Source organism: Aythya ferina (genome assembly GCF_964211825.1).
Source record: "Aythya ferina genome assembly, chromosome: 3".
Classification (NCBI taxonomy): Eukaryota; Metazoa; Chordata; class Aves; order Anseriformes; family Anatidae; genus Aythya; species Aythya ferina.
Window position 1 is genome coordinate 82,089,295 of NC_140298.1, and position 15,285 is coordinate 82,104,579.

Genomic DNA, 15,285 nt, shown 5'->3' on the forward strand with positions numbered 1-15,285 from the left:
TGGCTGCATGCAATTCAGCCTGAATCTCCATTTCCTAACACTTCTATATTTCAGTAAGTAGAATCAACTCTGAAATAATCTGGATGTCAGTGGGATGAACCGAAAGGTTTTCATGGTAGTCAAGTGAAGCTGTTAGTCTTGGTACCAAGTTCCATTGGTCTCTAGGCAAAATAAATTTACAGCTATTAACATGCTCACACATTTCAATTCTCCCATCCCATATCTAACTGTCTTCCCAAAATGTTAGCCTATTGATATACAGAGGATGCTGAAGGATGTAAAAATATGAGGGAACTAGGGTGCCTCTTGTGGTGGGTAGTAGAGAAGAAGGAAGAAGAGAGGACCTCAGTAGGAAGAAGGAATTTAATATCAACAGATTGTCTGGTCTGTGGGAACCTGTCAGATCTTCAGGGAGTTCCTGAAGTTCAGGAAGATGGGGTAGTGGTGGACAAGGTGTTACTAAAGGAGGTGTAGGAGTACAAGGAACTTCAGTTTCTGACAAGGAGCAGCACTCATGTGAGACTCCAGAAAACGTTATTCCACATGCCTTATTTTATTTGAGGACTTGCTCTCTTTTGTTCAAATTCTCTCCTCTAATGCTCAACAGTTTCTAACTTATTATGAGGATTCATCTGAACTGCAAGATCTACCACTAAGTTCTTGCTGACCTCCAGTTAATGAGAACAAGACAAAGACCACACATGATCTGACTTAAGCAAATACTGCAAGCACTGCTGATGTTGAAAATGCCAGTAAGTGAAAATAGGTTAAAGCTGTTTGTAAAAAGATGAGACGCAAGGGGATAGAAATATACAGCATTCAACATTTCATGTAAATATTATTTTTATATTCCATTGCTTCCAACTTGCCATTCCTCTGGGGGGAAAAAAATAATAATAATAAAAAAGGACTGTGTTTAGATTTTGAAACAGGCTTTGTTGAAACACATTCACCTTATCATAGAATCACAGAATGGTTTGGGTTGGAAGAGATCTTAAAGATTATCTAGTTCCGCCCTCCATGTGATGGGCAGACATTTTCAACTAGTTCTATCACTACACATCATGACAAAAAGTCTCTTCCCAGCTGTCCCGTAGGCCCACTTTAATTACTGTAGGGCCACTATAAGGTATCCCTGGAGCCTTCTCTTCTCCAGGCTGAACAACCCCAACTCCCTCAGCCTGTCTTCACAGGAGATGTGCTCCAGCCCCTTGATCATCCTCATGGCCCTTCTCTGGGCCTGCTCTAACAAGGAACTATTGCAGTTGTCATTATGGATGTGAGGAGGTATAATTTCCCCTGGTTGTTAGAGCTAAAAAAGGATGTATGTTTTTCAGTGCAAAAGGGCTGAGTTTAAACTCTGTAGTAAAACCAGATGACTTTTTCATCCTTCTGAATTTCACAATGAGTGTTTCACATGGTACCAGTCATTATTAATAGGCATACTGCTAAAGAAGTTCAGTTTTAGTTAATTATTCGAAAGCTTGGGTGCATTTACCAGCCTTGTTGGTCTAGAAATGGGCAAGCATTTTCATCAGATCTGGATTTCCTGAACACATTCCAGGTATCCTATGTCTCTGACTGCTCTGAAATGGTCCAAAAAATAAAAAGCTGTTATTATCTGTGTGTTTATATATATCTTCCAAGCTTCAAAATCTTTGAGCTCTGGAACAATTCTTATTTTTGCTGAACTACATTACCCCTTTCTAGGCAATGACAATAGTTCTGTTCAGTAGACAAACACATATTTGTGGGTATACATATAATTTTAAGTGAATGTTGTGCTCAGAAATAGTCCTGAAGTGGTAGCCATTAAGTCCTTTATAAACTCCCAGAATAGTAAAAGCACCTGCAATGGATGTGCAAGCTTTCTCATACTACCAATATGCTTCCAGTCTGCTCTTGTGGAAGCACCCTTATCTTTGATAATACAGTCCAGTTTCTGTGGCTATTCAACTCTCAGCTTCTCTGCTGAAGATGCCAGGAAAGGCATTCCGGAGAAACAGATGCCCAAGGTAGTTTTGGATGTGGGCAATTATAAAAGTAAAAGGGTAAAAGTGGTAGTAGTTAATTTTGTGGTTTTTGTGTACTGGGAGTCTCAAGTTGCCTCAGCCTTCAATATCTTGGAGTTGCACCTGCATTGGGTGTACTGACTTGACATTGTACCAATTTGTGCAGACCATGTTGAGACAGCTGTCATTTTGAATAAAATGAAGTTCCAATCACTTGAGTAGCAAGGCTACCATATAATTGTGATGAGTGAGCTAGGATTTTAGGACTTAAGTAGGGAAATGCCAAACTAGAAACCCTTCCCCAAACCCCAAATTTCTCCTAATCAGTAATGATGCCAGAAATCAGTAACGTGTTTCTTACTTACTGGTCTCATATGGCTTTTACTTTTTCCGTAGTAACACTTCTGCCCTGTAATGCATGCATGGGACTGACTATGTTTATGTGCCATATATGAGGGCAGAATCTTACTCAAGAACAGCTCATGAAATAATGACTGGAAAGAACAATGATCTGTGGGAATTCTGCCCAGATCTTTGAGAACTGCTAGGATCACTTTTCCCAGACTAAGGAGCCTTGGGCAGCAACAGCTTGAAATGTTGAAACCAAGAGCATTTTTGAGGGAGTACATTTTAGAAAAATGTCTTATAACTGCATTTTGTAACTGTGGAGAATGAGGTGGAGACTGTATGTGGGTTGAAACTGCTGAAAGTAGGATGTATCTCACCTAACATCAGATATCTTCGAGGAATATTTTTAGTCTAAACTGGTCATTTGTGTTTCCTCTGTCATCAACATAGAGAAACAACGCTATATTTAGCCTGTATGAAGACTTCTTTGTTACACCATTTTTAGGATATGGAACGTTATCCTCATAGGTGTCAATCATTCTCTACTCAACAGCATGGACAACATGGACACTCAACCAGATGGGACAGGATATTTATCTTTTAGCAGAATAAAGTTAAGTGAGAATAATTATTCTTTTCTGTTTTCCAGGAGAGGATATTGAGTATTTAATCCAGAATATGAGTGTAGACTGCAGTTTTATTTCTGTGTGAAACACGTTGGGTTTGGATGATGGAAAAGTAATTGCTCTTTCATGCTGTGGCCCTAAAGGTTGCAGTCCCAAAGTACAGACTTGCTTCTTCCTGATATTTGGCTCTTGTCTCTGGGATGGGCTAAGAAGGTGAGCTGGTAAACACAGGTAGGCTGGTTCTTGTAAAATGAGGCTGTGATATCTTCCAGTCCCTTGAGATGTTGCCTGCTTCCTTCTCATAAGAAACAAGTCTTTAGTCACCTGCACAACATTTCTATAGGAAGAACCTCAAAGAATATCAGTGCTTATCAGTACTGGAAACCCCACCACTGGCACTGTAGTTAACTGAACTGCTTTTTTTTTTTTTTTTTTTTTAATGCAACTTCATTGTCACTGTGCACATAGATCCCAAAGACATGTCTTCTTCCAGACCTTAAGTGCAAATCTTCCTGTCAACTGCAGTGGCTCAGGCTAACCACCATGGCCAAGCAAGGATTTAACAAAGGCATCTGAATAAATGTACAAGAAAGTCCAATATTATGATTTAAACATGCATGGTTCTGGCCACAGCAGTAAAACTGTTTTTAGCATAGAAGAAGTGAATAGCAAGGAACATATTAACAATGATATTTTCTATCTTCTGTAGGCAAATTTTCTGAATCACTGTTCTTTAGTTGGCTAGGATGTTCTATTGTAATCACACTGATACCCTTTGTCACTACACAACACCATTGTTCTTCGCAAAGTCTGGTTTCTTTTCTGACAGAGAGCAGACTACTTTAACCAGTTTTGGAAGGTGTTGAAGAAAAATAGATCTTTGTCTGAAGGCTTTCTTCTCACAATTATAAATGACTTGCCTGAGCCAGAAAGAGGGGGATTAATCTCAGCAGTTCTGTAGTCACTACAGAGAAATAACTACCCACTGAAGGTCTTAACCTAGACAGATATCTAACACAGGAAAAACAGCTCAACTTCAGAGGTGTCTATTTGTGCCAAGGTGATGAGCTTAAATGGGACAAAATAAATTATAAGATATGATCTGCCTAGCAAAACTGGGAATCAAACTCATGTTTTCCAAGCCCTGACCAAATGGTGATATCACAATCCTTTTCACTAGATTACTATTTAGCTTTAGAGAATTTGTTGGTATCATCTGTATCTAATTAGCCATGTTTATTTTAGCAGTGAAAGCACTAAACAGACTGTCTAATTTATTATTACCAATACATCATACATAATTGATTTGTCAGTCCCTTGGAATTAAATATAAACAAAAGTAATTATTGGAGTAAAACCAAAATGAAAAGACATCAGTGTCAAGTATTTGACAAATAAAAATTGTAAATGAAGTTCATGCTATGTCAAATAAAATATTTCAAAAAAAAAAAAAAGTAAAGAAAAAATTACTCCATATTTAAACATCTGAATACTTTTAAAACTTCTTTAGTTTCTAAATGAAGTTATTTTTTAAGACTTTCTTTTAGGAATTGAATGCATACTAAGAAAGTTTGCAGATTCTAAATTAGGAGGAACTGTTGACTGCCTCAAAGGTGGAGAGGCCATGCACAGAGGTATTGAAAAACTAGAGGATGGGGCAATCACCAGTGATTTGAAGTTTAACATGTGAAATTTCCAGATTCAACTACGACAGGGCAACCCTGGCTATACATACAGAATGGGGGATGAGAGGCTGGTGAGAAGCCCACAGAAAGTGATCTTGGGGTTCTGGTCAATGACAAATTGAACATGAGTCAACAGTGTGCTCTGGCAGTCAAAAAGGCCAACCATGTCCTGGGGTACATCAGGCACAGCATTGCTAGCTGGTCGAGGGAAGTGATCATCTTGCTCTGCTCCGTGCTTGTGTGGCCTCACCTCCAGTACTGTGTGTATTTTGGGGTGTCACAGTATAAAGGGACATAAAACTATTAGAGAGTGTTACACTCTGCAGGAGAGCAACAAAGAGGGTGAAGAGTCTAGAGGGGAAGACATATGAGGAGCAGCAGAAGTCCCTTGGTTTGCTCAGCCCAGGGCAGAGCAGGCTGAGGGGAGGCCTCATATTTAGATGAATCTTGTAGTTTGGTGGTGATAATTTGCTTTAGTGAAAAAACTTGCAATAGCAGAAACATTAGACTTAACACATGCTGTGGCACAGTCTCCCAAGCAAGTCTGGGATAGACCTGTTGTCAGTTCATTCAGAGAACAGCAGGTGTCTTAGGGAAAGAGGAGGGAGAAAGCCTACAAGATGGTCATAAACCCCAAGGGCAGAGTTAATGACAATATATTTCACTTAGAATTTCACTTCAAAATAATTCCTTTTTAATGGCAAGAATCTTCCGAAAAGTGGTAGGAACTATTTAGGGCTATTCTTGCCCATATGCCTGAGCCCTCAGGACATATCTGTGTTCCTACACCCACAAAAAGACATCACTGTTCTCTGATTACCTTTCTTACTGTCAGTTTCAAACCATGGATTCTCCCTTTTCTGTTACACCAAAGTAGTACAAGAGCCTAACCCTGAAATATGCTGAGAGCTTTCATCTACCAGTATTAAATCTTTTTAAGGTGAGTGGCATAATGGCTCACAGTGTCTCTGGCTCTTGGGCCAGGCTCTATTTGTGAGCTGCAAAATGATGGCTCCAAAGGTGACAAAGGGGCAGGGAAAGTAAGGCTGCCTCATAACACATTTGATTCCATCTTATGATGAGTGGTTCTTACAAATCCACTCAGAAAATAGGCAGCAGAAAAAGCAATGCATATTTTCATCATTTTTTTTTTTCTTTTGAAATATACTCAGCATCTGTGAGAGCAAATATAAGTATGGTAATCTTTTCAGAAAAGTGTAAACAGTGTATGGGTGAGTGTTTTGACAGAACATTACCTATCCTTCTTACAGATTTGGAAAAAAAAAAGATTGCATATAATTATCTGAAGGTCATCATACTTAGGAACATTTCTGGCATCTTCTCAGTCAAAATGTTTGCTTATGTCCAACCTCCATCAATGATTAGAAAACATTTTGTGATGCCAAGAGATTGTTTGTAGGAAGGTTTTAAAGAAAATGTAATTGACGTTAAAAAAAATAATAATAAAACAAATCCCTTTTAATCAGTTCCTCATGCCAAAGATTAGCAGTGATCTTGACGTGTGCAACATAATCAGTCATAACCAAATCCTAGCTGGTGTAGTACCTCAAATGTAGCTAAATTCCCACTAGCTTGAATTTCATTTACCCATTACATGCTGTTGGAGGAAGCAGAAACTTGTTCAAGATACTGTGTGTTTGCCTTGGCCAGCCCAGTCAAAGGGATAGAAATGTACAGCTATGGAGCACGCACAGTATCAGCTTGGAAATATCTGTAGAGTTTGTACTTCTTGAAGCATTGTCCCTCATGAAGAGTTTACCTCTGAGCATGAAGACCTCAGAGTGTAACTGAAAATAATACCATTTCTATAATGTTATAAGGTATTTTAATTATCATTTCAGTATTCAGTTGTGAATTATGGAAATACCTACAACATTCTGGGAACTTACAATCACTGCAAATGCATATTGGACCATTGGAGGTTTACACACTTCAACCCAGTTCAAGTTTGTGATCCTACAGCTGCTCATCATACCTAAAGGTTGTATCTGTTTTTTATCCAGTACCATCAGTATTTGATTTTGTGAGAAGTAAAGCAGCAATATCTTACATCATGCCTCTTACTATTATACTTCTCATACCAGAACTGAGACAGAACATAAGACAACTCATGAGTCAGACCAAAGGTCCATATAGCCAATACCCTTTCCAACTATTCAGTGCAGATAAATAGGAAAAAGTGTAAGACCAGAGGAAGAAAGTAGTATTTCCCGCCTCCTTTGTCAGATTATGGTTTGATATCTCTTGAACCAACAGTACTAACTTTGTATATATATATATATATATATTTTTTTTTTTTTTTTTTCTTCTCACAGACTGCATAGAAAATGTGTGAGTTGGGAAGAAAAAAAAAAATTGTTAAACGTTGTTCCATACTTCTTTCAAAAATAGTCAGTGAAATAAAGACTTTGGTACCATTACCTATAGTAGCAATTACACTCTGTGTCATGACAAGAATTCTTCTAAGCAGTGGTTAACAAAATCTGGGAACATGTTTTTCTCGGGTTGCTTGTTTTTTCATAAGCATGTTTTTATGTTTTTATGTTTGTTTGTTGTTGTTGTTTTTTAATATCCAATTTTAAACATCATCTTGCATAAGAGAAGAGGGATCAACACAAGATAATTTGTAATAAATTTAACTTGCTTTCAAAAAAAGTCTCTGAACAGTCAGTATTTGGAAGCATTATTGGTCTCAGTTTTGCTCTTGAAACATTGTTCAAGTATGATTGCCAAGACATTCTTTCCTGATTGTACTGATTCTTCGGCCTCATAAATGGCTTCTGAGTACTGCTTTCTATTTGGTGATATTGTGCCAGTATCATACACTGACAGTCAGGTGAGCATAGCTTAGCACAGACCAGTCTAGCTCAGGAAGCAACCATTGTCCCTTTGGTGGTTTACTACAGCAGTTAAGGGCAAAACCTCAAGGCTGTCATTTAAGTCTTTTTTTTTGTGTATGTTGCAAGTCTACATGTTCTTCTTTAACTTCTTTACTGAAAGGGTTGTTAGGCATTGGAACAGGCTGCCCAGGGAAGTGGTGGAGTCACCATCCCTGGAAGTCTTCAAAAGACGTTTAGATGTAGAGCTTAGGGATATGGTTTAGTGGGGACTGTTAGTGTTAGGTCAGAGGTTGGACTCGATGATCTTGAGGTCTCTTCCAACCTAGAAATTCTGTGATTCTGTGATTCTGTGATTCTTCAAGACTGCTGACACCACAGATGAGCCAAAAGCCTTCCGCACAAGCATGACAGAATGGCCATGATTCTTGTGGATTATTTTGGTATTTAGGGACTTAGTTATTTTTTGTGCTGCATGAACCTGGTGCATAGCAAAGGTTAGTTAGTTAGGTTAGACAATGTTAAACTTACACCATCTACCCTAAGCTGTATGTTGTCCCTGACACACCACACCACATTATACTTCTTATCCACATGGATCAAACAGCTCTCCTCAGTTACCCTGTTCAGCCCTCCATCCCCAAATACACTAAGCTGTAACATAATTCCAACTTGATTTTATGACTTCTAAACCACGGAAAAGAAAGTCCATGGTTATCTGCTAATATTACTTCTTGGTACAGTCATTGTTCCTTGTCCCTGAAACGTCCTACAAGAAAGAAAATGAATGACCTTTTGATCTGGTTGACCAGCTACCATTAGATCTTTTGCCTTTCCTCTCCAGCTCTTCACTCTGCTATCAGCCAAATTATGTGAGATCTGCCACAGCCAGGGTTAGCTATAGGTCAGTCAAATGGTCTTCTGACCCAAGCAGTGGGCAATGTGTTTGTACAAGTGGATAAGAAACAAAGACAAGAATAACATCATGTCACTGTGTGTACCTACAAATATCCTTAGGAAATTCACTGATTCACATCATGGAAAGCCCAAGTCATGAGTTCTTAAGTCATCTACCAAGGAAATTAGATAATTATTATAGTTATTTCATGCCTTTCCTCTGCCACCACATACTACCCAATCTACCTCCTCTCCCAGTTTTGCAGCCCTACTATAAGGACAGCAGCTGCTGTGCCAAAAGTGAAGAAAACCTTGTTGTCTGTATTTTCTAACTTTATTTTTTTCTGCTATTTCTGTCATTACTGGACACACCAGATTGTACACTTCATCTCTTAGGTGAACCTGATGGATGGATTTTCTGTTAATATACCAGAAGTTACTTTTGTGCCATATTTTACATCAATGTGAAAATTTCTAAGTTAATGTGAACTGTGCTTTTTCACTGAATCTTAAACTGAAGGAAACTGATAGAAACTTTAATTGTCCTTTCATCAACTAAGATCAGATTTTTAAAATGCTCTCAGGGACTAGATTGAGTCTAGATGTTCAATCTCTTTATTCAGTAACTGGAAAGAGACAGATGCATTTTCTGTATATTTAGAGGACCCATACAACTTCCTTTCAGTGTTCCCCCGGTTCTGTATACAACAAGACAGTATACTTGCAGAGGGTATTTACCTCTTCCAGAAGGAAATGGTAGGCACTTCCATTCACCCAGCACCCAGCTGCCCAGCTATGACTGCTATAAGCTAATGGTGCAGGTCCCTGTCTTACACTGAATCTTCATTGGTGTCCAAAAAGCAACCAACAGGAATTTCAAATATACAGAAACAGGTCAAATGCTTAGGCATTTCTGAAAACCCAAGGAAAAGTTTTGTTACACAATGCCTTCTGAAAACTAGCCACTGTTGTGCCAATGCTGCTAATGGGGGCATGCAATCTTGGGCGAGAATTTTCCAACATTTCTTTAGGATCAGACACTTCCTACGTTTTGTCAAGCTTGGCTTTTAGACATTCCTAAAATGCAGGGGAATCATGCAAAAATCTGTGAAATGAGGAACTTGCCTTGTGGTGAAAAGAACTCAAACTAGGTCCCTCCCTGAACAAAAACAGATGGAAAAACACAGACAAACCACATCAGTGCTCCATGACCTACATCAAACCTCCCTCCAAAACATCTCCTAAAACATGCAAGAACCACATCAGAATAAACTTCCTATTTCAGAGATCTGACAGACCAAAGGCTTACAAGCATTGGGGCATGACCCAAAAGTGGGTCACCAGAGGACACCCACTGGGCTTCATCACACCAATTGAAAGGGCAGTAAATCCCTGTGGTTGCTAAAACCAAGCTGGAATTTTAAGCCCAGTAAGAAGGAACAATTCTTTCCCTTGCCTACACCTTTCCTTGCTGCTTCAGCTGCCCTTGCTTTGGTTTGTTTCTTCACTTGCCCACCACAAAGTAGGCAACCTGTTCACCAGTTACCCTCTTGCCTTTTCATTTCTCCTGTCCAGCAGTGACAAAATGTCTATATGATCCAGGTATCTTGTCAAAGTAACATTTTCTAGGTGCTGAGGAGCACAGGATTAATCCTACTCCACCCCAACTGTGTCTCATTTTGTCAACCAACCAGCCGCCAGGGCTTGTCACCTGGCAAACCCAGGTATAGCTGTTTCCCAGGGTTTCAGCTCATGTTTAAGCCTACTAAGCCCACTCTTTCCCATGATTAGTTGTTCCCCATTAATGATCAACTCTTCATGAAGTAAAGGAATGTCCAAATTTGATATGACATTTATAATGCTTCTATTTTTATTAATTGGGAATAGCAGGATAGCACATGTAGTCATGCATATGTAGCAAGAACTTTACAACCATCCCTAAGAGTGTGCATAAACAATTTAATGGAAAAACTAAGAGAGTTACTGGGGCACCAGCTAAGATGAAAAGTCCTTCATTAGAGGAGCCTTTGGGTATTTTAGGAAATAGAGGTGGCATTTCTCTAATCAATAATGGACAATCACAGCAGCTATATTTTGGCTCTATTGATGGAACAGATGGAAGATTTGTCTTCCAGTCCTTTTTGTGTAGTAATAAATCAAAATGTAGCCATTTCTATTTGATAATAACCGTTTTAATAAGTAAAAGCAAAAACAGTGAGAAAGAATAAAGATAAAAAGAGCATTTACTTGCCCAAAACTTTCTGTCCCTGTGGAAAGCACAATGCAAATACAGGGTGAAAAGACTGTCCCTCTTTATATTTTAAGGAAGTAGACAGGCAGTAGTGCACAAGAAACTGAGAAAGCAGTATTTGAAAACAGGGGCTTCAGCACACCAACTGTTATTAAGATTTTCTCTAAAAATCGTGGCAGAAATCTCAAGGCAAATCCTGATGGATAGCTTGTATTAAGATGGCAGCCACCATACTAGATTCTAGTAGTCCAAAGATTTGATAATGGTATTTGTGGCATAAACACAGAAAGCACTTCTGTTAGGTACAGTTCCCTAAAGTCTCCTGTGAGAACAGGACCTAATGCTGCATCAATACATCTCTTTTCTCTACTGAAGAGCTTTAGACTCCAGTCTTAAATGATTCATAGGCTTTATGGTGTTAACTTACAATGTGAAGCACTGATAACGTTATCTTACAGATAATAGGCTTGCATGTGGGTAATCCATTTAAGTTCTTTCCTGAATTATTTTCCAGTAGTAAATGTGTTTAAAAATAATCACTATTTCTGTTGTATTTCTTCTTTGAAATATGTATTTTTCTTATTAGTAGTCAATAAGAGGTTTTCAGAATATTAAGATAAATAAATATTGTGAGGGGAGTTTTAAAGAGTTGCCTTAAAGGAATTCAGTCTTCTCAGTCTCAATAGTGAGCCCTGGATGTCTACTTTGACACTATATAATTGTGGCACAGAAAAACCCTGCCCCTTGTCTGACATCTCTCAGGCTATGTACATATGCTTGATGTGGTTTTTCTGGTGTTGACAAGATATTCATGAGCTCTTGATGTGTTCTCTGTATCACTGATATGGTTTGCCTGAGGTTTATATGAATGTTATCTTCCTTCCTTCCTTCCTTCCTTCCTTCCTTCCTTCCTTCCTTCCTTCCTTCCTTCCTTCCTTCCTTCCTTCCTTCCTTCCTTCCTTCCTTCCTTCCTTCCTTCCTTCCCCTTTCTTTTTGTTTTGTTTTGTTTGTTTCTTTGTTTGTTTGGTTGGTTTGGGGAAGTGTCTGGTTTTAGTTTTTGTTAACTCAATGGATATGTTTTCATCATTGCTGGGAACAGCTAACGTTTCCTGATGTATTACGAAGAGATAATAGAAAATCCAAGTTTTTAAAATATTCTGTCTTCAGAGAATGAGTTGAAAAAAAAACATGTCCTGTATAGATCGTTTTATCTGATGGCTACTGCTTTCTCAGAAGGGCTCTAGAACCATACATAACCATAGTGACACATGCAACTCAACACAATACAAAACCATATGGTACTCAATGGCTGTAAGGTATAGAGCTGGCTTGGTAATTTGGAAGGAGACTAACCACCATCTTCCTTTCATGGGAAGTGTAAACAAAACCCCCAAATTCAGAAAAACCTATTTGTTCAATTGTTGGTAAACTGCTGCTCTCCTATTAAAAATATTCCTGCTTTTTTTTTTTTTTTTTTTTTTTTTTTTTTTTTTTTTTGGGGGGGGGGGGAGATACCATCACAAAAACAAAACAAAACAAAAAAATGTTGTTACATCATCACCAAATTCACTAAAGCAAGGAATAGGAGAGAATCACATTCTTATATTTCCTACATGTTTTCACAAGGTTCTGGAGAATATTTCTGCCGTATATTTTAGTGGCCTCATTAGAGGTTTTCATCTGTTCACGGTAACTACTACAGGTTAATTGGAGCTCGTTTAAAGTAAACCCACCGGTACATTATGCACAACTAAACAGATTTTCACTGAAACATTCTGGTGCTATTTATTTTTCTATATTCAATACTCAAATCTAGCTACTGATTACTTTTGACATGAAGTACTCAGAAAGCAGGGTTTAATCTGCAGAAGGTTTTCAATCTCCAGAGTACAGCAGAGCTACGCTACTCTACTCTACTCTACTCTACTCTACTCTACTCTACTCTACTCTACTCTACTCTACTCTACTATATCCTACTCTACTCTACTACATTATACTAGGCTCTCCCACTCCCCAAGGCAGGCTTTATACCCCAAAGTATCTCTAAGTTTGCGTAAAATTATGACGTCAATTGTGCCTCTTAGAAGCTGCATATAAATTGACCAAAGACACTGATTTCTATTATACATGGGGTCTGGCTCACCTTCCTTTGGTCTCAGTGCCAGATTTCATACCCCAGCTACTCTTGAACATGTACAGTGTAACACAGCAGGAAGAGACAAAGTTAGACATGGAAGTATGATATACATGGTGTAACTTCAAAACTCTGGTGCAAAGCCAGTGCTAGGCTGTTGAAAAGCATGACAGAAGGTTGTTACTTGCTATTCTCAAAATGTTGCCATTAAAAATATAATGCTGCTTTGAGTAAATGCTAGTAAAATATCGCATTCCTTCCTTTTGCAATAAATTAAGAAGTTTTGTGAAAATGTTACAGAATTAATAATATTTGTGAAGATCTGGGTTTTCATAAAGCAGCTGGACCTACTACTTTTGCAATTTACCACATCGTCTTGACATCTTTTGAAGTAGAGCATTGTGGTTAATATACAGTTGTCTATTTTCAGCCCTGCCCACATCTTCCAACAGAGGCCTACTAGATTTCAAAAAGGAGAAAAATGTAAAATATAAAGGTATTACAGTTTATAAAATAGAAATAAATAAAGAGATCAGTGATTTAATGCACATTCAAAGAAAGAATATTCCTCCATATTCTTCAGATATCCTCACTAGCTTCTGTACTAATCCAATACTGTGGTATTAGCTACTCCAAATGCATAAAATCCTATTTTCTTTCTCTCTTTGAAGTTGTGGCACAACTTCAAGGGGAAAAGAAAATGGCTTGTAGAGCTTTTTTTGAGTCTTCCTGCAAGATCTGTAAATACAATTAGTCACTGCTAATATTAATTAATAATTATATTTACAAGTATAAAATCATTATAAAAAAAAAAAGGATGGGTGTCTATTGCAGAGGAAACAGTCATTACAATACTAGAGTAGATACAGTTAAGATATTCTGATATAGGTGTAGAAATTAGGATAGCAAAGAGATTAAGCAAAGATATACTAATTCAGAGTTCATCTTCCTGGAAAATAATAAAAAAGAAGGCCAACTTGAAAATGATGCCCAGCAACTTCAATAGTTAGATCACAGCTTCAGGATACATGCACATCATATAGTAAACTGAGCCGGGTCCAAAAATAATGAACAGAGTTCTCATTAAATGAGGTTCTGCAAGTTTCTAAATTTTACTAAATCATTTTAATGTAGCCTCTCACCACTAAGTGGCAAAAATAATACAGTGAAAGCACTCTGTATTTGCAGTACTAGACATACCTAGCATACTCCCTATTCCTCCACAGAGCTTAGAAAAATATAACTAAATATTTGTAAATCAGACCCAATTAATTTATTCTTAATCCTTTCCAAGACTTTTTCAATAATAATCCTGATACTTCCCCTGGAAATTTTCTATCATACATGGAACATAATTATTTATAAAGCTATTGGAATGTACATGCAAACATGTTCTGCAAATGTGTAGAAAGTATGGACAAGGTTATAATTTATTTTGGACTAAATGGCACTAATTCCAGTCCTGCAGAAGACTTAACTAATGCATTATTCTGTGTAACAAAGAATTTTGGTGTGCCACAATGCTTCACTAGATGGCATTTTAAGAATTTGGGAGCATCAGGCATACAGAGCTCAAGACATGGCCACAGAAGAAATCCTGTGACAATGGAAAAAAAATAATCACATTGCTTATATATGATTTTATAATAAAATAACGTCTGCTTCTTTGCTGGTATCTTTCTAGTCCAATCCTTGTGAAAGTGGATCCACCAAGGAGAAATATGACACAGAGTTGAAGAATGGGTTTTACAGGAAGGACTGTGGAATTTAACAGAATAGGGAGTATGTTATTCCAGCAACAATGAGCAAATTCAGAATAAGTTTATATAAATGCAGTTCACATTGGAAAAAAAATAAATCTTTTTCCCTAGATGATACGTGATGAAGCTAGGACGAGGCCTATGGCTGAGTTTCAACCCTCTGGCTTCCAGCACCCATGTGGGACTCCTTGGGTAAGAGCATGGTTGTCACTGGTTACATCTATAGGCCATGAAAGAAGGCAGCTCTAGAAAGTGACTCAGGCCACCCAGGAGCCATCTTCTGAATAAGTCAATCTTCCTTCATTTGCTGCAAGGTATCTGAGCTCCTAACATAATCCCCACAGGTAAGTGACAAGAACCTGTGAAATGACCCAGGTCTCAGCTTAAAATGAATTTTCATTAAAACAAAGAAAAGTTGAAAAAAATAATATGTCTTCTTCTATAATTCACCTTTCTTAGTCAATGCACAGTTTTGCAATGATTATCTTTTCAAGAACAGATTTCTGTGCAGTCTCAGTATCAAAGGGGAATCCCTTTCTAGATAACAACATTAATTTCTGCATGATAGAGAAAGCTACAAACTATTGCAAATCTGTGTAAAATTCAATCTGCTTTTTAACATGACACTTTATAAAGCTATTGCTTATCTAGGGGTGGTTTTTGGTGTACCAGACATTCCAATATACTAGAAGTTTTGGTACACTTCAGGGAAAA